Source organism: Chlorocebus sabaeus, chromosome 3, assembly GCF_047675955.1.
Source record: "Chlorocebus sabaeus isolate Y175 chromosome 3, mChlSab1.0.hap1, whole genome shotgun sequence".
Lineage (NCBI taxonomy): Eukaryota > Metazoa > Chordata > Mammalia > Primates > Cercopithecidae > Chlorocebus > Chlorocebus sabaeus.
In genome coordinates this window covers 55,273,099-55,295,891 of record NC_132906.1, presented here as the reverse complement: position 1 = coordinate 55,295,891, position 22,793 = coordinate 55,273,099, and the positions used below count along the sequence as shown (strand labels likewise).

Sequence of the window (22,793 nt, the reverse complement as noted above, 5' to 3'; positions counted from 1 at the left end):
GTTCATTTTGGCCAGGCATGGTGGCTCATGCCTGTAATCCCAGCACTTTGGGAAGCTGAGGCAGGCAGATCGCTTGAACTCAGGAGCCCGAGACCAGTCTGAGAAACATAGTGAAACCTCATCTCATTAAAAAAAAATTTAATAAATAAATAAAATGGTTCATTTTATGTTGTGTAAATTTCGCCTCAATAAACTATTTTTTAAATAAACTTCCAGCAAGTCCACCAACCTCCAATAGCCTCCTATTTCATTTTATTCTATCCTCTGATGAGAAAGTCATAAACACCCCTACACGTCAACACTTACCTCCTCAACAAACTTCACAAGTGCCCACCTGGCCTTATCTCTCTGGCCGGGAGTCTCAATGTCCACCTAAAATTCTCCAATGTCCATCCTAAGCCTCCTTCAGCTTATTCTTGCTTCTCTGTGCATCTCTCTTCCCTGAACCCTTTCTGCATTCAAAAGAAGACATACATGCGGCCTGCCACCATATGAAAAAAAAGTTCGACATCATTGATCATTAGAGAAACGCAAATCAAAACCTCAATGAGATACCATCTCACATGAGTCAGAATGGTAATTATTAAAAAGTCAAAACATAACAGGATCAGGCACAATGGTTCACACCTGTAATCCTAGCACTTTGGGAGGCCAAGGCAGGCAGATCACTTGTGGCCAGGAGTTCAAGACCAGCCTGGGCAACGTGACAAAACCCCTTCTCTACTAAAAATACCAAAATTAGCCAGGCATGGTGGTGCATGCCTGTAGTCCCAGCTACTCAGGAGTCTGAGGCATGAGAATCACTTGAACCCAGGAGGTAGAGGCTGTAGTAAGCTGACACCATGCCACTGCACTCCAGCCTGGGCGACAGAGCAAGGTCCTGTCTCAAAAAATATATAAAAACATAAAAAAACATGCTGGCAAGGTTGCAGAGAAAAGGCAATGCTTATACACTGTTGGTGGAAGTGTAAGTCAGTTCAGCCATTGTGGAAGACAGTGCAGTGATTCCTCAAAGAACTAAAAACAGAAATACCATTCGACCCAACAATCCCATTACTGGGAATATACCCAAAGGAATATAAATATTTCTATCATAAAGATATGTGTCTGGTCATTGCAGCACTACTCACAATAGCAAAAGCATGGAGTCAACCTAAATGCCTATGAATGGCAGGCTGCATAAAGAAAATGTGGCACAGATATACCATAGAATACTATGCAGCCATTAGAAAGAACAAGATGGTGTCCTTTGCAGGGTCATGGATGGAGCCAACATAGGAACAGAAAACCAAATACAGCATGCTCTCACGTATAAGTAAGAGCTAAATAATGAGGACACATGGACACATAGAGTAGAACAACACACACTGGGGACCATCAGAGGGTGGACAGGGGGAGAAGGGAGCAGATCAGGAAAAGTAACTAATGGGTACTAGGCTTAATATTTGGATGACAAAATAATCTGTACAGCAAACCCCCATGACACAAGTTTACCTATATAACAAACTTGCACATGTACCCCTGAACTTAAAATAAAAGTTAAAGAAAAAAAAAAAAAAAAAGCATGTAGTGTTTTAATTTGATACACATTATCTGTATTTCCTAACCAGATCATAAATTTCTTTTGAGGCAAAATACCATGTCAGGTATGTCATTGATTCTCACACTGCCTATTTTACTCTTGGGAATACAGGAAGGGCTTAATAAATGCTTCATTGATTACTCATTAACTACTACTCAGGAAAGTTAATCATCTATTTCACCCACTTCTCCTGCTAAGCTACAGTTTCCCCTTTGTTTGGTGCAATTCCCAACTCGCTCTTTTCACTCCCTTATTTAGTAAGAAATCGTTTCTCTAGTTTGCGAGAAATGGACTAACTACATGCCACTGAGAAAGAAACACCACTAATACACCCAGTCCCAGAATCTATGAGATGGGGTAAGAATGGTGATTTGCAGTAGCCATCTTTCCTTCATAGGGAATTTCTCAAACTGCATCCCTTGTATTTGTTGTGTTCTGTAGAAAGAACAGATAGTTACAAATGGAAAGACTAACACAGATCTGTGAAACTAAGCTTAGGAAATAACACGTTAATATATGCCCCTCAATTAAAAAATGAACAAAACCAAAAATAAATCATTAATTAAAAACAATCATTTTTCCGACCAACTCCCTTTCACAACCTTCTTCACCCTCCCTTGTCCCATATATTTATTGCGTGGCATAAGGGGAAAACATTACTATGCTGAAGCTTATATATAAGTGGTTCTGCTTGAGTAAAAGGGGGACATATGGAAATCAGCTAACAGCAAGAGTTCAAAGAGAGAAGCTGGAGGAAGAGGAGACATGTTGGCTCGGGATTTGGGACATCCCGATGTGTAAATGTTTATAAGCCTGATAAGAATAAAGACAACCCTAATACATCTTCCAGTTTTAAGTAGCTTTCTTTTTTGAGAAGCAAGAAGCGATCACGGCTGTTTGTGCTGGGTTCTATAGCAAAGGTTGAGAACGTGGGTAGGAGCAAGATATAGACAATCACATGAAATAGACATAGATCCAAACACATTGGGACTCTGATAACGATTAAAATCAGCATAATAAAGAAATCCTAATTATCTCTAACATCAGAGATTTGCCATTTTCATGGCATCATGATTATATGTCATTGTGTTTCTATAATACACGCTGGTAAAGTCCATAGCTTTGTTATTTCATACATTATACATGTATTTTTTTTCCAGGATCAAGCTTCTTCATTTAAAAACGTATTTTTAATGTTATATTTCATGAGCAATTCCAGTCTGGCTTCAGAGCAACCTTTTTCCACCCACATGGGAAAGTGTGCCAAACCTTCAAGGTTTTGCAATACTCTTTTGTAGTATTCCTTTTATCAGGAAACCAAGCAAATATTAATTTTTTTCAAAAGGGAGATGTATGCTTCCCTGCCAAACACCCCAGTTACAGTGTGTTATAATATGAGCTATCAACACATTCTCTATGTTTTCCAAAGACTTCAATCGAGATACCATGGGAGTTGTTAGCTTCAGTGAAGGCTCACATGCCGAATTAAGGGCTCAATTTGTTCCAGAACCCCTTAAACCTTTTTTGGGGGGGATTGGGGGATGGAGTTTCGCTCATTGCCCAGGCTGGAGTGCAGTGGCGCAATGTTGGCTCACCGCAATCTCCACCTCCCAGGCTCAAGCAATTCTCCTGCCTCAGCCTCCCGAGAAGCTAGGATTACAGGCATGTACCACCACGTCCGCCTAGTTTTATACTTTTAGTAGAGACAGGGTTTTTCCATGTTGGTCAGGCTGGTCTCAAACTCCGAACCTCAGGTGATCCACCTGCCTCAGCCACCCAAAGTGCTGGGATGACAGGCGTGAGCCACCGCACCTGGCAACCCTTAAATCTTTTCATGAACAAATAAATATATAGTTTAAGACTCTTGGTATCTTTTTTCCTAACCATTCCTAGAGTCAATAATTTCATTTTTTCACAACCCCCAGATTTCTAAAATGCAGTAGTTATTAGACATCCTGCAGTGGGCTAAGAACGCATCCTGCAGTGGAATCATTTTTTCAACACAGACTATCTATACCATTAAAAGAAAAACATACAGGTTTGAAAGCAGAAATGACCTGGTCTCAATTCACAGACAGGACATTACCTCTAAGAACTACAAAGTGCCTTTATTTTTTGAGGTTTAAATACATTTTAAAGGCACCATAGTGTTGGTTCAAAGAAGAAGAAAGAGAAGGAGATTATTAAAAGGACGTTGGGTGAAATAAGAAAAAAGTCAGAAAAGAAGGATTGCCAAGAAATTTCGTCTCTAGAACACACTGGAGGCTTGAGATTAAGTTTTATTTCTCTCCAAAATTTCTGGATGGAATTGCATCTGTAGGAATCCTGGCTCAGAGGAGTCCTCTTGGAAAATCAATGTATCATAAAATCCAGAATTATTTAAGTTTTAAACACCATCAACATCAAACCAACACCAACTAAAAACTAAATAAGTGAACATGCAATTCATTGGAGACAACCATAACCAACACCATGTGCAACTCAACTTAGAACTCGCTGAGGAAAGAATTATTCTCCCACAGTTTAGACTAACAAATCCACATTCTTGAAGTTTCTCAGACGTCTAATTAAAAGAAGCCCTCCTGGATGATAGAAATATGCCTATGCATATAATGACTCATCCTACGGCATATCATTTTAAGCCTGTAACTCATTATCAATTAAATAACATAGGGTCTGGAATGCAATGATAGATGTTAAGGCTGGCAAAGGAATGAGGCCTCACACTAGCAACTGTGTGTGTGCATGTGTATGTGTGCATACGTGTGTGTGTGTTTGTCCCACCCATGAATATAGTAGTGTTGACAAATGAAGCCATTTGGAGCATTCGTTTTCTGAAGTTCCTTGTTTGATCAGGCCACAGTGGCTATTTGATTAAGCCATTATAGGCCTCCCTATTTGCCAATGAGGAAATCATGATGAATAATGAAGTCTCTTTCAAGACCACACATAGAAACATGTAACATCCCTCAGAAACTGAGCTCAACCTTGGAAAAAAGAAATCATCCAGCATTTGTCAGACCCATTTATCCATTCACTACAAAATGCCTATTAAGCACACCCCAACAAGTTGTGTATTCAGCAAGCGTTGTGCAACCAGTCACTCTGTAATCTGGCTCAACCTACTCAGAAGAAAACCATCCTGGGGGCTAAGAGGCAGAGCATCAATGCTTCTGATGGGTAGCTCCAGCTGTGAAATGCCTTGTAAAAGAAACAGTGGGCAAACCTGAGAGCAATGCAATTTCATCCTTTCACAGCAAATAGTATGCATTACCACTTGATAGTCAATCATTTCCTTAGACTTACACAGTCTCCCAGGAGAAGACAAGGTAGTGATAATGAACAGGGGACAGACTGGCATCCTTCTCCATATGAAAATGGAGTCCAACCAGATGGTTTTTTTTTTTTCTCTTTTCAGACAGGTCTTGCTCTTTTGCCCAGGCTGGAATACAGTGGTATCATCACAGCTCACTATAACCTCAAACTCCTGAGCTCAAGTGATCCTCCAGCCTCAGCCTCCCAAGTAGCTGGGACTATAGGCATGCACCACCATACCTTTTTTTTTTTTTTTAATTTTTTTGTAGAGATGGGGTCTTGCTGTCTTGCCCAGGCTGGTCTTGAATTCCTGGGCTCAAGTGATCCTCTCAACTCAGCCTCCCAAAGTGTTTGGATTATAGGCATGAACCACAGCAGCCAGCCATCCAGCCTTTTTTTTTTTAGACAGAGTCTTGCTCTGTTACCAGGCTGGAATGCAGTGGCATGATCTCGGCTCACTGCAACCTCCTCCTCCTGGGTTCAAGTGATTCTCCTGCCTCAGCCTCCCAAGTAGCTGGGACTACAGGCATGTACCACCACACCCAGCTAATTTTTATATTTTTAGTAGAGACGGGGTTTTACCATGCTGGCCAGGCTGATCTCGAACTCCCGACCTCGTGATCCACCTGCCTCGGCCTCCCAAAGTGCTTTGATTACGGGCGTGAGCCACTGTGCCTGGCCTGCATCCAGCCTTATGTTATTTCATACGACTTGTTTGAACATCAGAAACTTATTTTCTTTAATCCTGAGTAGCCAATGAGTTCACAGTATCACACTCTGAGAGATTGTAAATTCTACTTGGCAGATGAAGAGAAAGAGAGAAGTGACTTGTCTTTGGTCATAGTATGAATTAACAGAAAACTCCATGCAAATAAAAAATACCCATAAGATGTTCATTCCACTCTTTTAGATGCAAAGGAAAAGTCTAAATCATATTTGTAAGCTTGTAGATATTAAGGCTATGCATATGGCTGTAATAGTAGTTTCTATATGAGATCAATAAACTTTAAATGGGTAGATTGTATGATGTGTGAATTATATCTCACTGAAGACTGAGAATCAAAGCTGAAGAACCAATATTTCCAGATTAAAAGGGCCCACCAAGTACCCAGTAAATACATTTAAAATGCCCTCCCCTAAACCATCTCATTGGAAAATTTCCAAACCCTAAGGATAAAAGGAAGATTTGAAAATCTTACAAAGGCTGGGTACAGGGGCTCATGTCTGTAATCCCAGCATTTTGGGAGGCTGAGGTGGGCAGATCACCTGATGTCAGGAGTTGGAGACCAGCCTGGCCAACATGGTGAAACCCTATCTCTACTAAAAATACAAAAATTAGCCGGGCATGTTGGCAGGCACCTGTAATCTCAGCTACTTGGGAGGCTGAGACGGGAGAATCGCTTGAACCTCGGAGACAGAGGTTGTACTGCATCAAGATCATGCCACTGCACTCCAGCCTGGGCAACAGAGCAAGACTCTGTCTCAAAAAAAAAAAAAAAAAAGGGAAAATCTTACAGAGATTCTCATCTACAAAAGAATGAGAATCGTGCTCATGTAGGATGGCTCATTGGCACTGGACACCTGAAGACACTGGGACATAGTTTTCATTACTTTGAGGGAAAATGATTTTTGACATAGAATTCTTTATCCAACAGAACTATAAACCAAATATAAATCAAGGAGGACTAAAAACATTTTCCTCTAAGGCAATGTTTGTTAGAAGATTTTGAAGGATTTACTACACAAAATGTGGATGAAAAAAAAAAAAAGCAAGTAAAGAAAAAGATACAAGATTTAGAAAACAGTCAATTCAACCTAGCAGAACAAAAGAGAGAAGTCCCAAATGCCAGCTGGGGAACTACCTTGGAGTGGGGTGGGGAGGACCAACCAGATTGCAGCCAAAGGACAAACGACTCCTAGAAAGTTCCCAAGAATATTCCCTTTATTCCATGAACCGGCTGCAATCTTTCAGAAATAAAAGCAAATTACATACGGGATAAAAGTAGATAAAGATATAAGTTTTTAAATCCTCATGTCTCATAACAGGCATTTCCAGTAATAGGAAGTCAGGCCAGGTGTGGTGACTCACACCTACAATCCCAGCACTTTGGGTAGCAGATGCAGAGGATCACCTGGGCTCAGGAATTTGAGACCACACTGGGCAACAAGGTGAGACCCTCTGTCTCTACAAAAATATCAAAAAATTAGTCGAGTGTGGTGGCACATGCCACCGGAGATAGACAAGGGAGGTTGAGGCAGGAGGATCACTTGAGCCCAGGAGGTCAAGGCTGTAGTGAGCCAAGATCACACCATTGTATTCCAGCCTGGGAAACCAAGTAAGAACCTGTCTCAAAAATAAATAAAGAAACCAAAGTAAAAATTAGAAAAAATAAAATAAGATGAGGAGCTTATAACCCAAACTTTGAAGTGTAACCAAAATATACACCTCAACTATGGAACTTGGTAAACAAATAAACATTAAAAATGATATCACCAGGCTGAGCATGGCGGCTCATGCCTGTAATCCCAGCACTTTGGGAGGACAAGGCAGGTGGATCACGAGGTCAGGAGTTTGAAACCAGCCTGGCCAACATGTTGAAACCCTGTCTCTACTAAAAATACAAAAATTAGCCGGGTGTGGTGGCGGGTGCCTGTAATCCCAGCTACTCTGGAGGCTGAGGCAGGAGAATCACTTAAACCAGAGAAGCAGAAGTTGCAAGTGAGCCAAGCTCGTGACATTGCACTCCAGCCTAGGTGACAAGAGCAAGACTCCATCTCAAAAAAAAAAAAAAGAAAAAAAAAAGACATGTCCCTTCCCCTAAAGGTCTAGTGGGTGATTAATTTGATTCATTCTGCCTAAAAGTAAAGCAAAGTTGTATAAAAGTGGTAACATTTGAGCTAAACCTAAATTATTGGTAGGATTTTGATGGAGAAAGGAAAAGCTGAATTCTAGCTTATCCTAAAATATATTCTACAAAAGGACAATTACGTGCAGGCATGCAAACCAAAAGCCAATTACACCTTCCAGAAAGGAACTATTATTTTTTAAAATACTCATCTGAAAAGAAGAAATATTCAGAATATTTTATGCTAAGCTCAGACTTACTTGCACCAGAAAATACTTTCTGAGCTTGAGTCACTTAGTTACTTAAAGAAAAAATTCTGAAAGAAACAAGATTGTATTGTGTGTCAGTGACCATGAAGGTTGAATTCATTTACCTAGAACAGTTTCTGTTGACTTAACTATGCTTTAAGTTTACTTCTCTAATTCTATAATGAAAGTAGCAGAGCTGGTTACAGGGAAAATGTTCATATTGAATCACAGTTTGAGTGCTTTTGTTCTTTTTATTATTTTTTTCTTAGAGCATGCCTTGGTAATTTCTAACTCCAAGCTTATTTTATTGAAGTCTTTGATTTATAACTAAATCTGTTACTATGCCAACAAACTTGATCTACATATTTTATTTATTTATCATTGATTTTTTAAAAGAAATGAGATTTCTCTAACCAAAGTCAATTTGGAGTCAAAATAGATGATATACACTAAAATTTCATGAGAAGTTTTGCTATGAAGTCATTTGAGGAAACAAAAATCACAAGAACTTTTGAATTAAAACAAGTTTATTTTTGTTGCCAAATATTTTTGAAATAATAATTCTGCTTTTTAGCATCTGTGTGCTTTTTAGTTATACACACCAAAATGCTACCAGGTTGAGAGGAGCAATCTGAATGCTTTAAAAGCTTTAAAAAATAGATTTAGCAGGTAACTATGATTTTTTATATCATAAAATTTTATTAAAATCTCCTCTGTCTCTTGTTTATTCTTCCACTTTACATGTTTAATCTCAACTGCTTTCACATAACCTCATTTACTCAAGCAGAGATAAGACCAGTGGGAAAGAGAAAAACGTACCTTATTATTTCAAGTCGACAAATAGTTATTGAGTGCCTATCTTGTACACAGAACTATGCTAGGTGCTCTGGAGGATATGAAATTAGCATGATACCTGACCCTTGTCCTCAACCCTGTAGAGAGAGATCAAATCAATGGGGCATTGCAAAACAGTGCAATATGAGAATAAATGTTCATGGCATGGGAGGGGCACAGACAGTAACTTACAGACTCACATAAGGAAAGGCTCAGGTTGAGCTACAGTGGAGGGAAATGATGGCCTCCAGAGAACATCTCGGCCTTGGGGGATGAATTTAAAGGGTCAGATGGGTAGAGAGGATAAGCAAGCCCAGGCAATGACATGAGCACAGACGCAGAGACAGGAAGGGGTAGATTGTATTCGAAGTTCTAGTTTGGCCAAACTGAGATAAACTCACCATTAGGGAGAGTGGGATAAGGTTGGAGTAATTAGGAGCTACTTTGCAGGCAGTCTCAGAAGTATTATGCAGGCAATAGAAAACCATTCAAATGTTGTGAGATGGAAGACGACCCAGCAAAACCAACTTTTGGGCACATCCCTACTGCAACTCTGTACAGAAGAATATTATAGAAGTGTAGGATAGAAGGGTATTTGACTTCCTAGATGTGAGGTGATGGAAATCTAAATTATTAAAAATACTTAACTAGGAGGCCATTAGGCTGAGATGGCTCCAGTGCCTCGGCTTTCTACATCAGCAAACCAAATCCCAATTCAATGTAAACAATAAAACAAAATCTAAGCGTAACCAATTAGAAATCACCAAATAACCTTTAACTAGAAATCTGACCAATCAAAAACCACCAACTGACCTCTAGGGACTTTTCACATTGGCCAATCAAATGTATTTTCTCTGTCTTGCTTCCAAGAATACTTGATGTTTCCTCTCTCACACACTTCCCACGGCTCATGGAGTGCTGAACCACCTGAGGTCTGATGATGCCCAGTTCATGAATTGCTGAATGCTTAAATTCACTAAAAATTTTATATGACTAAATGTATCTTGTAACAGAATTATGGTTGGTGGTAGTAGGAAAAAAATAGAAAAGAAAAAATGGAAAAGAAAGAAAGAAAGAAAGAAACAAGAAAAGAGGCCAGGAATGGTGGCTCCTGCCTATAATTTCAATTCTTTGGAAGGACAAGATGGGAGAATTTCTTGAAGCCAGGAGTTCGAGACCAGCCTGGACAACATAGCGAGATCCCATCTCTACAAAAAATTTAAAAAATTAAAAATTAGCAAAGCATGGTGGCATGTGCCTGTAGTCCTAGCTACTCAGGAGTCTGAGGCAAAAGGATCACTTGAGCCTAGGAGTTCAATGCTGCAGTGAACTGTGATGGCACCACTGTACCCTAGCCTGGGCAACAGAGCAAGACCCTGTCTCTAAAAAACTAAAAGATACTAAAAAATGTTTAAAAAGGAAAGAATCAATTGGATTTGTGTATTGACTAATTTGAGACAGCTCTTAGATGTATTCATAAACATAACTATAAACTCCAATCTCAGTATGTCCAAAACTGAGCTCAGAATCTTCCTTCATCCAAACCTATTCTTCCTCTCAGTTCTTTATCTCAGTAAATGGTATCTTTATTCTTCCAGTTGCCCAAACCAGAAACTTAGATGGAGGATGATCCCTCATCACTCTTCCTTTCCCACAGCCCCATCTCTAATATAATATTATTATAAGTTAAAATATTATATATTACACTTATGTATTATACTATTATACTTAGAATATTATATAAGTTATATTCCTCTACTATTTCTCAAGTCCACCCACTTCTTTCCACCTTTTTGCTATTTCCCTCATCGAGGTCACTGTCAGTTCTTATGTGAATTATCACAGGACTCCTAAGACGTCTCCCTGCCATTCACTACTATTAAAAAGACAAAAAACAACAGATGCTGGTGAGGGTACTGAGAAAAGGGAACTCTTATACACTGTTGATTGGAATGTAAGTTAATACAATCACTATGGAAAACAGCATGGGAATTTCTCAAAAAACTAAAAATATAACTACCATACAATCCAACATTTCCACTACTGGGTCTCTACTCAAAGGAAAGGAAATCAGTTTATCAAAGGGATACCTGCACACACATGTTTATCACAGCACTATTCATGATAGCAAAGATATGGAATCAACCTACATGTCCATCAATGGATGAGTGGATAAAGAAAATGTGGTACATATACACTAGGGAATACTATTTGGCCATGAAAAAGAATGACACCATGTCATTTGCAGCAACATGGATGGAACTGGAGGTCATTATGTTAAGTAATATAAGCCAGGATGTAAAAGGACAAATACCACATGTTCTCACTTATATACAAGAGCTAAAAAACTTGATCCCATGAACACAGAGAATAAAATGATAGATACCAGAGAGTGGGAAGGGGGCAGGGATGAAGAAAGGTTGGTTATGGATACAAACATAGGGTTAGACAGAAAAATAAGTTATAATGTTTTATAGCAGCCTGGGATAACTATACTTAGCAACAATTTTATATATATGTCAAAGTAACCAGAAGAGAGGACTCAAAATGATATCAACACAAAAATGATAAACACTCAGGTTATAGATGCCCCGAATACCCTGAAAACACTCAGGTGACAGATACCCCAAATACCCTTACTTGATCATTACATATTCTATGCACGTATCAAACACTCATATGTATCCCATAGATATGTACATTATTACATATGAATAAAAGGAAAAAAAACTCCCTGCCATTCATCCCATTGTTTCCCAACTCATTTTCAAAACCATAGCCAGAATTATGTTTCTAAATAATGTAAATCTGATATCAGCAACATTGCAATTTAAGCTACTCACATGTGCAAATAAAATGTAGCTGCTTTATTTTCTTTAATCATCATGGGTCCTCATCCAACAGAATAGTGGAAGAGAGTATAAAGCAGTTAAACCTGCCAATAGAGGGCACTTTCATTTCCTCTATTATTTTTAATACTGAAATATTCAGTCTCCATAGAGACTGTCAAAAATTGCCAATGCCACCTATATTGCAAGTGGTCATGGCCGGGTATAGGGAAAAGCTTTCAATTAGCAATAATCGCTCCTTGGATAAACCTCATTGGCTACGATACTGTCACCGCATGAAGCTCATTTCTTCTATTTTTACGTCTTTTTTAAGTAGTTCTAACTTCCCTGGAATTTTGCTGTAACTCGCAGACTTGGTCTCTCTCATCCTTTCAACAACAATTTCAATTCTACAGCTTCTGGGAATCTTTATCCCACACATTGAAAAGATGAGGTTCCCCCAGGTGATGATTTCTCAATAGCACTTCCCTCTTCAATCAGCAATCCACTAAATATACTTCCTTTTGTGTGTAAAACTTGGCTTACTTGTAAATACCCAAGTCAAGACTATTCCCTGTCCTGAAAGTTATGTATCTGATGCCTGGGTACTTTGTGACCTGGTGAACCCAGTAAATCAGCCCTTTAAAGATTCCAAAATCCTACCTGGGATAGCAGTGAGATGGCCTCCAAGAATTTTGAACAAGAACATTCAGATTATCCTGTGAATGTTAGGTATTTTTTGGTCTTGCAGATTTTTGCTTTTTTTCTGAAAAAAAGTAATAAGCTTATTGTAAGATGAATCCTATATTTGAAAATCAAGATGAATGGAGGCATAGTAGCTATTAGTTTTGCCCATCTGCCAGTTTTCCTTCTGTGAACAGGCACCACCAACTTCACAACAGGGTTTTATGGGACTCATCTTGGAGTCTCATCTCTTCCTGGACACAGCAGTTGGTTTAGGGATGGACACGTGAACCAAAAAGAACTACTGGGAATCTTCCCAAAATGTCGCTGCCGGGCTGCCAAAAGAAGAATAATCTCTTATTTCTCGAGTCACTAAATCAAGGGCTGCTGCCAGACATGTCACCCTCTCCCTCACCTCCTCCACGAGGGAGAGAGCCAGGCTACCGTGGAAGAGAATGGAGCTGGCTTCAGAGGGAGGCAGAGACGAGACAGACAAATAGAGAGCCCAGACATCATTTAGGTTCTCAGTTCCAGTTGTCACTAAAGTCAGTGAGACATTTTAATCTGGTTCCATTTGTCAGCACATTTCCTTTTGTTGTTTAAGCTAAAGTGGGCTTCTATCACCACAACCAAGAATCTGAACAATTCAGGATGAAAGTGAGGATACACAAAATCAGAATGCTAGCGTTTGTTTCTTTGGATAAACAAGCAAATGCTGCAAAAGAACTCTAGAACTTCTTCCCATTCATCACAAAATGTAAAGTAAAGAGATACTTTCACCTTCCTATGAAGTCTCTCATTCACTTGGCACTATCTGACACCCACACAATATCAAAGACTTGCAGTGTCTTTCTTACATTGTTCCTATTGTTACATATTCAAAAAAATCTTGTTTTAACTTTTCTTAGTACATTATCTTATCAGTACCTTTACATTTAAAAAAACAAACTTTAAGAAATGATTAACAATTTCTAATGCAAGATACCAGTTTCTCTCATTCCCAAGAGAAGGATAAGATGAATGCCTTATAATAAGATTTAGAGAGAAAGAAAAAACAGCTTTCCTTAGGCTGTTTTGACACATTGACCTGAGAGATCATGCCGCCTGATCTCAGCAGGGAAGAGCTTGAGGAAGGCAGGCGATGGGCTAGGAAACAAGGGAGACAGACCCCCAACAAGGTGCATTTGCGACGATCCCCACCCTGGGTTCTCCTTACACAGTTTCTTCAGTTGATTTGGAATGCTATAAATTTCTGGAACACCAGACACACCCAGGTTCCAATGCAAGTTCAAAAACACATCCCACGCCAAATCCAAATTATTTTTGTATCATCTACAATTTGAGATTATGCCCTGTTCTTCCCCTTTCCCTCAGAGCAGATAAGCAAGAATCAACTGTGTAGTTATTAACTAAGAAGAAGAAAATGGGATTAATGGGTTGACGGGAGATGCTGTGGGGTCACAATGGATGACTTAGTAGAAGATTGTTTGGTATCACATCCCCAGCTCAATCAGTGGCTTATGCAAGAGAGTGAGTAACTGCTTACCTCAATTTTACTGCTAGGTGAGAACAACATGTCCTTCCTCCTTCCTAGCATGCTGTGAAAACTAAAGAGATAACATCTTAAAATACTTAAATACTTGGAAAAAATGATAGCATACAAACATGATACTACCACCGCACGCCAAGGTAACATATATTTTCTTCATACACAGTACAAAAATTTTCCATAACAGAACCCCCAAAATTTGAAAAGCCAAGGAATTTCTACTTGCTTTGTAAGTGAATCTCTTATCAAGAGCTTTAGAAAATGTAAAATGTAACCCTCTGCTATGTGCACTTACTTGATTTCAATAAATGTTACACATATTCAAGTGAGAAGAATATTTAGCCAAACACTTTAACCAATGATTAAAACCAAGTCTTTATAAATTATATATGAATGTTCCCTGAGGTTTGGAGGAAATAAAAAAGTATAATTTCAGGCTATTTTTTTATTCTAACTTTATTTTGGAATTTCAAAGTCACTGATACCTTTAGAAGATATATATTTTTTAAAACTTATCTAAAAGGCAAATATGACATGGTCCTTACTACATAAGATGAAGGACTTTACTGGCTTGTAGACTTATACATAAGAAATCGAAATTTTAACTTCTAAACTACAAGTTCAGATCTATTAATCACAATTGCAAAGTTCCAGGAAGAATTTTATGCAAAGTGCTGTAGATACCTAAATATGGATTAGGTCAGAATTAAATCTATTTCAAGTTAAGTACCAACTCTAATCACTTGTTAGTCATTTCTGGAACCCTGTATTTAAAAAATTCTGAGGTCACATCTAGTCTTAGCAATACAGAATACTGTGATCAATTAACAATGTCTGCCACAGTCTCAGAAATGGGATATGGTGGACGTGGTGACATCAAAGCATTGTATGTGGCCGTCTCTGGGGTATAAAGCAGTTGTCCCTTAATATAGTAACACTTTCATTGTTAGTGATTACTGTCTAACTCAGAAGTTATTTGAATTAGTCACTGTTCTCAAAAAAAAAACACACACACACACACAAATATATAGGATGGAAGGAGAGAGAGAGATAGAGAGAGAGAGAGATTTATTTTAAGGAATTAGCTCACACAAGTCTGAGGGCTGGCAAGTCTGAAAATTTAGAGGGGGAGCCCAGCAGGCTGGAGACCCAGAGAAAAGCTAATGTTGTAGTGCAAGTCCAAAGGCAGTCGGAAGGCAGAATCCCTTCTCCCCTAGGGGAACCTCAGTCTTTTCTCTTAAGGTCTTCAACTGATTGGATGAGGCCCCCCACCTCATGGAAGGTAACCTGCCTTACTGAAAGTCCACTCATTTAGATGGTAATCACATCTTTAAAAAAATCTTCACAACAATATCCAGACTCCTGTTTGACACAAATCTCGTTACCATGGCCTACCCATGTTGACATAAAAACTTAAACATCACAGCATTAACAGTTATTTCTTGGTTGGGCGCAGTGGCTCATGCCTGTAATCCAAGGACTTTGGGAGGCCAAGGTGGGCAGATCCCCTGAGGTCAGGAGTTCGAGACCAGCCTGGCCAATGTGGCAAAACCCCATTTCTACTAAAAATACAAAAATTAACCTGGCATGGTGGTGGGCACCTGTAATCCCAGCTACTCAGGGAGCTGAGGGTTCAAGAATCACTTGAATCCAAGAGGTGGAGGTTACAGTGAGCTGAGATCATGCCATTGCACTCCAGCCTGGGCTACAAGGCAAAAACTCTGTCTCAAAAAGAAAAAAAAAAAAAAAAGGTTATTTCTTGTTGACAATGTACTAAGTGCAGACCCCACGTTCTTGACATTGCCCAAACAGAATCATCTCACTATTTCTCACAATGATCCTCTGATGAGTGTATTATTATCCACTCTTCATAGATAAGCAAAGCAAGCCAAGATGTTAAGCAACTTTTCCAAGGCCAAGAACTAATCAGTTGAGAGAAGTCTTGCTAAAATAATGCGTTTCAATATTTCTCCAACCTCACTGTTTTAAATAGCACTTCTCTACATATCTACATAGCCTATATGCATATATTTTTTTTTAATTTTTTTTTTTTTTTTTTTTTTTTTTTTTTTTTGAGACAGAGTCTCACTCTGTCACCCAGGCTGGAGTGCAGTGGTATGATCACAGCTCACTGAAGCCTTGTCCTCCTGGGTTCAGGCTATCCTCCCATCTCAGACTCCCAAGCAGCTGGGACCACAATACCCGGCTAATAATTTTTTTAATTATTTTTGGGAGAGAAGGAGTCCCACTATGTTGTCCAGGCTGGTCTTGAACTCCTGGGCTCAAATGATCCTCCCATCTAGGCGTCCCAAAGTGCTGGGGTTACAGGTGTGAGCCACTGTGCTTGACCCTCTACATAACCTCTCTCAAACCTCCCTAATTGCTTTACTCTCCCTCTGCATATGAATATACATAGGTCTATTCCATTTCATACTGTACTTAAACGACATGGGTGTTTCCCTACTAAAACCTTTCTGATCGCACGCAATTTCTTAAGCTCTGCCTCTCCTTCCCCATCTCTCACTCTCCTTCTGCCACAGGATTCAAAAGCTCCGATTCTCTCCTCAGTTGCATTTCTGGGCTCTCTCTTGGTACCAGTTGGCACTACGGACACCCCTTACCCCTTGAGACACTCTCCCCTCCATGGCTGCCAGGGAAGTCCTGCGCACTCATTCTCTGTTTGTGACCATTTTCTGTTTCCTTTAATGGAGCCATTCTTAATGTTGGCTTTCTACGCACCTGGAATGTCTCTGCATCCTCTGCTCCAGGGCTCAGCAAGCTTTCTGTAAAGGAACAAATGGTAAGCACTTTAGCCTTTGCAGGCCATAGGGTCTCTGCTACAAGTGCTGTCCTCTATTATATCTCAAATGTATCTGACCACAGACAATACTAAAAGGAGGGGTGTGACTGTGTTTCAATAAAACTTTATTTATTGGCACTAAACTTGAATTTCATATAATTTTTAGGTGTCACAAAATATTATTTTAAAACAATTTCTCCATGATTTAAAGGCCATTCTTAGCTCACAGGCCATATTAAAACAGATAATGTACTGGGCAGTAGATTGCCAACACCTACATTATAAACCCTAAATCATCTTTAAAATCTAGGTCACATTTGACCTCCTCCCTAGAGCCTTCTGTAAGTACTCTAGGGTAAAGTGATATCTTCTGCCTCTAAGTAAACACATCTGATAACTCTCATCATTGCCTGTTTCATATTCTCTATTGTTCCCTGACCCCTAAAACAAGGTTAGGTCGGGGCGCGCAGTGGCTCACACCTGTAATCCCAGCACTTTGGGAGGCCAAGGAAGGCAGATTGCTTGAGATCAGGTGTTCGAGACCAGCCTGGCCAATATGGTGAAACCCTGTCTCTGCTAAAAATACAAAAAAAAAAAAAAATTAGCTGGGCATGGCGGCGGTCGTCTGTAATCCCAGCTACTCAGGAGGCTGAGGCAGGAGAATCGCTTGAACCCAGGAGGCGAAGGTTGCAGTGAGCTAGGATGGTGACACTGCACTCCAGCCCGGGTGACAGAACGAGACTCCTCTCAAAACAAAAATAAAATTAAATTAAAATTAAAAATAAAACAAGGTTAAATATTTTACTGATTTTATACTTTTCACACATACAAATCCTCTTTCTCTCAGATTGCAAAAACCCTTAAGAACAGAAACAATGTCTTACATTTATATATCCTTCATGATGCCTTGCAGATTATAAGTCTTCAATAAATTCTGGTTTGTAAAACAATGTTAATATGTTAATATTAAATGTTAATATTAAAAATACATATAAATATATATGTAAATACATATAAATGTGTGTGTGTATATATATACACACAGATAGATAGATAGATAGATAGATAGATAGATATTTTCTTTTTGAGACAGAGTCTCACTCTTGCCCAGGCTGGAGTGCAGTGGCACAGTCTCGGCTCACTGCAACCTCTATCTCCCAGGTTCAAGCAATTCTCATGCCTCAGTCTCGCGAGTACCTCAGATTACAGGTGTGTGCCTCTATACCAGCTAATTTTTGTATTTTTGGTAGAGATGGTGTTTCGCCATGTTGGCCAGGCTGGTCTCAAACTCCTGGCCTCAAGTGATCCTCCTGCCTCGGCCTCCCAAAGTGCTGGGATTATAGGCATGAACCCCTACACCAAAATACATATATTTTAAAAGACTATGTTGGCCAAATAAACTTCCTTCTTGCACAATACATTGAGTGAATGGAGGTCTAAATGCCAGCTCTATATCAAGTACTGATAAGCTTTTATATACATTAATACATTATTCCAATTAACTGTCATGACCGTTCAGTAATGTAGGCAGCATTATCTCTAATTTACCAAAGAGGAAACTGAGGCTCCAAGGTAATTGAATTTCCCATGTCATCAAGATCTTCTAACTCTGAACTCCACACTTCTACATTTGCTTCAGTTCAGAAGAAAGAATTAAAAAGACTTCTTTCTGATAATCGTGGTTATCATCATCCCTTTAGGAAGCATATGGCCATGGACGAAGAGGATGAAAGCAAGTGTAAAGTTCAAAAATGCTCAAGGAGCTTATTTTACCCGGGCTCCTCTACCCAAAATCACGTCCATTCTTGACCTCACAATCCCATCTATCTCCAATGGCTGATTCCAGCTCAGTGCTGTCCCCTTCACTCTGCTCTGTTAAATACTAATCGGTCTTCCCATCTCAAGTCATGCCTCCTTCCCGTTCATTCTTCACTCTGTTATCAGAATGACCCTTCTAAAACACAAATTGGTTCATGTTACTTTGCTGCTTAAGCCCTGCAAAGATGTCCTTTTGCCCGTAGAAGGAGTCTACACCGCTTGAAACAGTACATAACGCTCTCCACGTCTGCCGGGTGCAGTGGCTCATGCCTGTAATCCCAGCACTTTGGGAGGCTAAGGCGGGAGGATCACCTGAGGTCAGGAGTTCGAGACCAGCCTGGTCAACATGGAGAAACCCTGCCTCTACTAAAAATACAAAAAATTAGCTGGGCGTGGTAGTGCATGCCTATAATCCCAGCTACTCCAGAGACTGAGACAGGAGAATCACTTGAACCCTGGAGACAGAGGTTGCAGTGAGCCAAGATCACACCACTGCACTCCAGCGAGGGTTACAGAGCAATACTCTGTCTCAAAAAAAAAAAAGTTCTCCACATCTGGACCCTACCTGACCCGCACCTCACCTGACCCCTCATGTGCCTTCATGCTCAGTGTTCCAAGTTCTCACAGTTGCACCATCAGGCCATAGACACTGTACTCAACCACTGCCCTCATGTCTGTTCTCTTCAGTAAAAGGAAAGACAAAGGGGGACCTGGATATGAGTGGCACCATGACAAAGGCACAGGGTCCCATGCCTTGGAGCCCTTGGCTTAGAATTCTCTTCTCCTTCTTCTTTACCTGGCTAATCCTCACTCTGCAAGGCTCATCTTTTTAATAAATTAATGAAGACTTCCTCTTTTCTTCTGACCATAACACCATCCTCTGATAGACATTTCTGCCTTTATATTATTTTACCAATCCACATCCATCTCTTTTACCGTGTTTTACAAAGAGATTTTCTGCCTCTACACATTTAGTCACCTGATTACTAATCTGCTCTCCCAATGTATATGCTGCTGCTGAAGGGGCTGTTAGTGTTACCTCCATCTGTCCACTGCTTATGCTCCAAGGTAACCAGATGGAGCACATCAAAAAGTTCTAGAAGAAAAATTCTCTATTAACCAGGTGGGGTTGCTCATACCTGTAATCCTAGCACTTTGGGAGACCGAGGTGGGTAGATCACTTGAGGCCAAGAGCTCAAGACCAGCCTAGCCAACATGGTGAAATCCCATCTCTACTGAAAAATACAAAAATTAGCCGGGTGTGGTGGTGCATGCCTCTAATCTCAGCTACCCAGGAGGCTGAGGTAGAAGAATGCTTGAACCCAGGAGGCAGAGGTTGCAGTGAGCCAAGAACATACCACTGTATTCTAGCCTGGCCAACAGAGCAAGACTCTGTAAAAAAACAAACAAACAAACAAACAAAAACCTCTCTGTATTTACATCTCCTACAGACAATATGACTCGTCTGCCTATCAAATGAGTATATTCTTTACTCAGAATACTCCCTTATGATTTCCCCACAACCCCCAACACCACCAACTCTTCAATATTCTTCCAGGACCTTAGGGGCCCAAGTCATCCAAGTGGACCACCACTTGTGGTAGACAGAGTGGTACCACCGAATCTCCTTTCAAGGAAGGATTTGCTGCCCAGCTATAGGGGTGTTATCAGCAGAATGACTACAGGTATCAACTCTTCCTGGAGAGAACCCTTTTGACTGAGGTCAGGCCTTTCCCAAGGCAGCCCACATGTGCTGACTAAGAAAGGTAGGGATGTAAAGCCTCAGTCATTTGGGCCAAACATGGGACAACTCCAGTGGGCAGTGCTCACTCCAGAGCTCCCTGCTGGGTTGGCCAAGGCTTAATGGGGTCTATATTGCAAAGTCATGCATCGCTTAAAGATGGGGATACATCCTGAGAAATACATCAAGTCATCAGGCTATTTCATTGTTATGCAAACATCATAGAGCAGGAGTCCCCAACCTCAGGGGCCATGGATCAGTATCAGTTCGTGGCCTGTTAGGAACCAGGCCACATGGCAAGAGGTGAGCAGCAGGCAGGTGAGCATTACGGCCGGAGCTCCACCTCCTGTCAGACCAGCAGCAGCATTAGACTCTCGTAGGAGCAGGAACCCTGTTGTGAGCTGCGCATGTGAGGGATCTAGGTTGCATGTTCCTTATGAGAATCTCACTAATGCCTGATGATCTAAGGTGGAACAGTTTCATCCCACTACCATCTTCCCCACCATCTGTGGAAAATTGTCTTCTACAAAACAGGCCCCTGGTGCCAAAAAGGTTGGGTTCCACTGTCATAGAGTGTACTTACACAAACCTAGATGGTCTATTTCTCCTAGGCTACAAACCTGTACAGCATGTTACTGTACTGAATACTGTAGGCAGTCATAAGACAATGGTAAGTATGTGTGTATCTAAACATAAAAGAGGTACAGACTGGGTACAGTGGCTCACACCTGTAATCCCAACACTTTGGGAGGCTGAGACAGAAGGATTGCTTGAGCACAGGAGTCTGAGACCAGCCTGAGACCTGTCTCTACTTTAAAAAAAAAAAAGAAAGAAAAAGTACAGTAAAAATATAGTATAAAAAAGATAAAAAATAGTACACCTGTATAGGGTACTTACCATGAATGGAACTTGCAGGACTAGAAGTTGCTCTGGTTGAATCAGTGAGTGGTAAGTGAATGTGAAGGCCTAGGACTTTGTACAGTAAAGTCCTGTAGATTTTATAAACACTGGACACTCAGGCTGCGCTAATTTTTTTTTTTTTTTTTTTTTTTTTTGAGACGGGGTCTCCCTGTCGCTCAGGCTGGAGTGCAGTGGCGTGATCTCAGCTCACTGCAACCTCCACCTCCCGGGTTCAAGCAATTCTCTGCCTCAGCCTCCCAAGTAGCTGGGATTATAGGCGCCCACCACCACGTCTGGCTAATTTTTTGTATTTTTAGTAGAGATGGGGTTTCACCATCTTGGCCAGGCTGGTCTTGAACTCCTGACCTCATGATCCACCCGCCCCCCCCACCCGCCACCCCTCGGCCTCCCAAAGTGCTGGGATTACAGGTGTGAGCCACGATGCCCGGCTTACACTAAATTTATTTAAAAATACTTTCTTTCTTCAATAATAAATTAACCTTAGCTTACCATAACTTTTTCACTTTATAAACTTTTTAACTTTCTGACTCTTTTGTAATAACACTTCGCTTAAAACACAAACACATTGCATAGCTGTAAAAAATATTTTTTCTTTATAGCTTTATTCTATAACCTTTTTTCTATTTAAAACTTTTTTTTCTTTTTACTTTTTAAATTTTTTGTTTAAAACTAAGACACCGGTCATGCATGGTGGCTCATGCCTGTAATCCCAGCACTTTGGGAGGCTGAGGCAGGTAGATCACTTGAGGCCAGGAGTTCAAGGGAAATCCTATCTCTACTAAAAATTACAAAAAATTAGCTGGGTACGGTGGTGCACGCCTGTAATCCCAGCTACTTGGGAGGCTAAGGCACAAGAATTGCTTGAATCCTGGAGGCAGAGGTTGCAGTGAACAGAGATCACACTGCTATACTTCAGCCTGAGCAATAGAGGAAGTCTCTGTCTCAAAAATTAAAAAATAAGACACAAACACACACATTAGCCTAGGCCTACATAGGGCCAGGATCGTCAGTATCACTGTCTTCCACCTCCACATCTTGTCCCACTGGAAGATCTTCAGGGCAATAACACCAATGAAGCTGTCATCTCCTATAATGACAATGCCTTCTTCTGGAATACCTCCTGAAAGACCAGTCAGAGGTTGCTTTCTAGTTAACTTTTTTTAAAATAAGTAGAAGGAGTACACTCTAAAATAATAATAATAAACATAATATAGTAAAATGTAAACCAGTAACATAGTCATTTATTTATGATTATCAAGTATTATGTACTGTACATAATTTTGTGTGCTATGCTTATGTGCCTGGCAGAGCAGTAGGTTTGTTTACATCAGCATCAGCACAAACACGTGAGTAACGTGCTACTCTTTGACATTGGAATGGCTATAGCGTTACTAGGTAATAGGACTTTTTCAGCTTCATTATAACCTTACGAGACCACCATTGCATATGCAGTTCAGTGTTAACCAAAATGTCATTATGCAAGGCAGAACTGTAGTTTGACCTCTTCCTCTGCCCATTTCTGTTTTTTTCCACTTTTCTTCCTCAAGTGTGAATTCCTGATAACCATCTTGCCCATCTCAGTGGCTGTTTCCAGAAACCCTGAGCTGCAATAGTACTTCATCAAAAG

At 40.2% G+C, this 22,793-nt stretch overlaps 1 long non-coding RNA gene and 1 other non-coding gene across 2 annotated transcripts; both read right to left on the bottom strand.

Annotated features, from left to right (window-relative positions):
• Window positions 1-11,816: 11,816 nt before the first annotated feature.
• Window positions 11,817-11,957, bottom strand: LOC119627586 (U4 spliceosomal RNA). The gene has a single exon (XR_005243786.1). It is a non-coding gene; the product is annotated as a U4 spliceosomal RNA (small nuclear RNA).
• A 364-nt stretch (window positions 11,958-12,321) lies between these two features.
• On the bottom strand, window positions 12,322-21,289 carry LOC119627526 (uncharacterized). The gene is made up of 5 exons (XR_005243703.2): window positions 21,143-21,289; window positions 17,571-17,620; window positions 16,626-16,669; window positions 13,884-13,944; window positions 12,322-12,419 (listed from the first exon to the last, which is right to left on the bottom strand). It is a non-coding gene; the product is annotated as an uncharacterized lncRNA (long non-coding RNA).
• Between the last annotated feature and the right edge of the window lie 1,504 nt (window positions 21,290-22,793).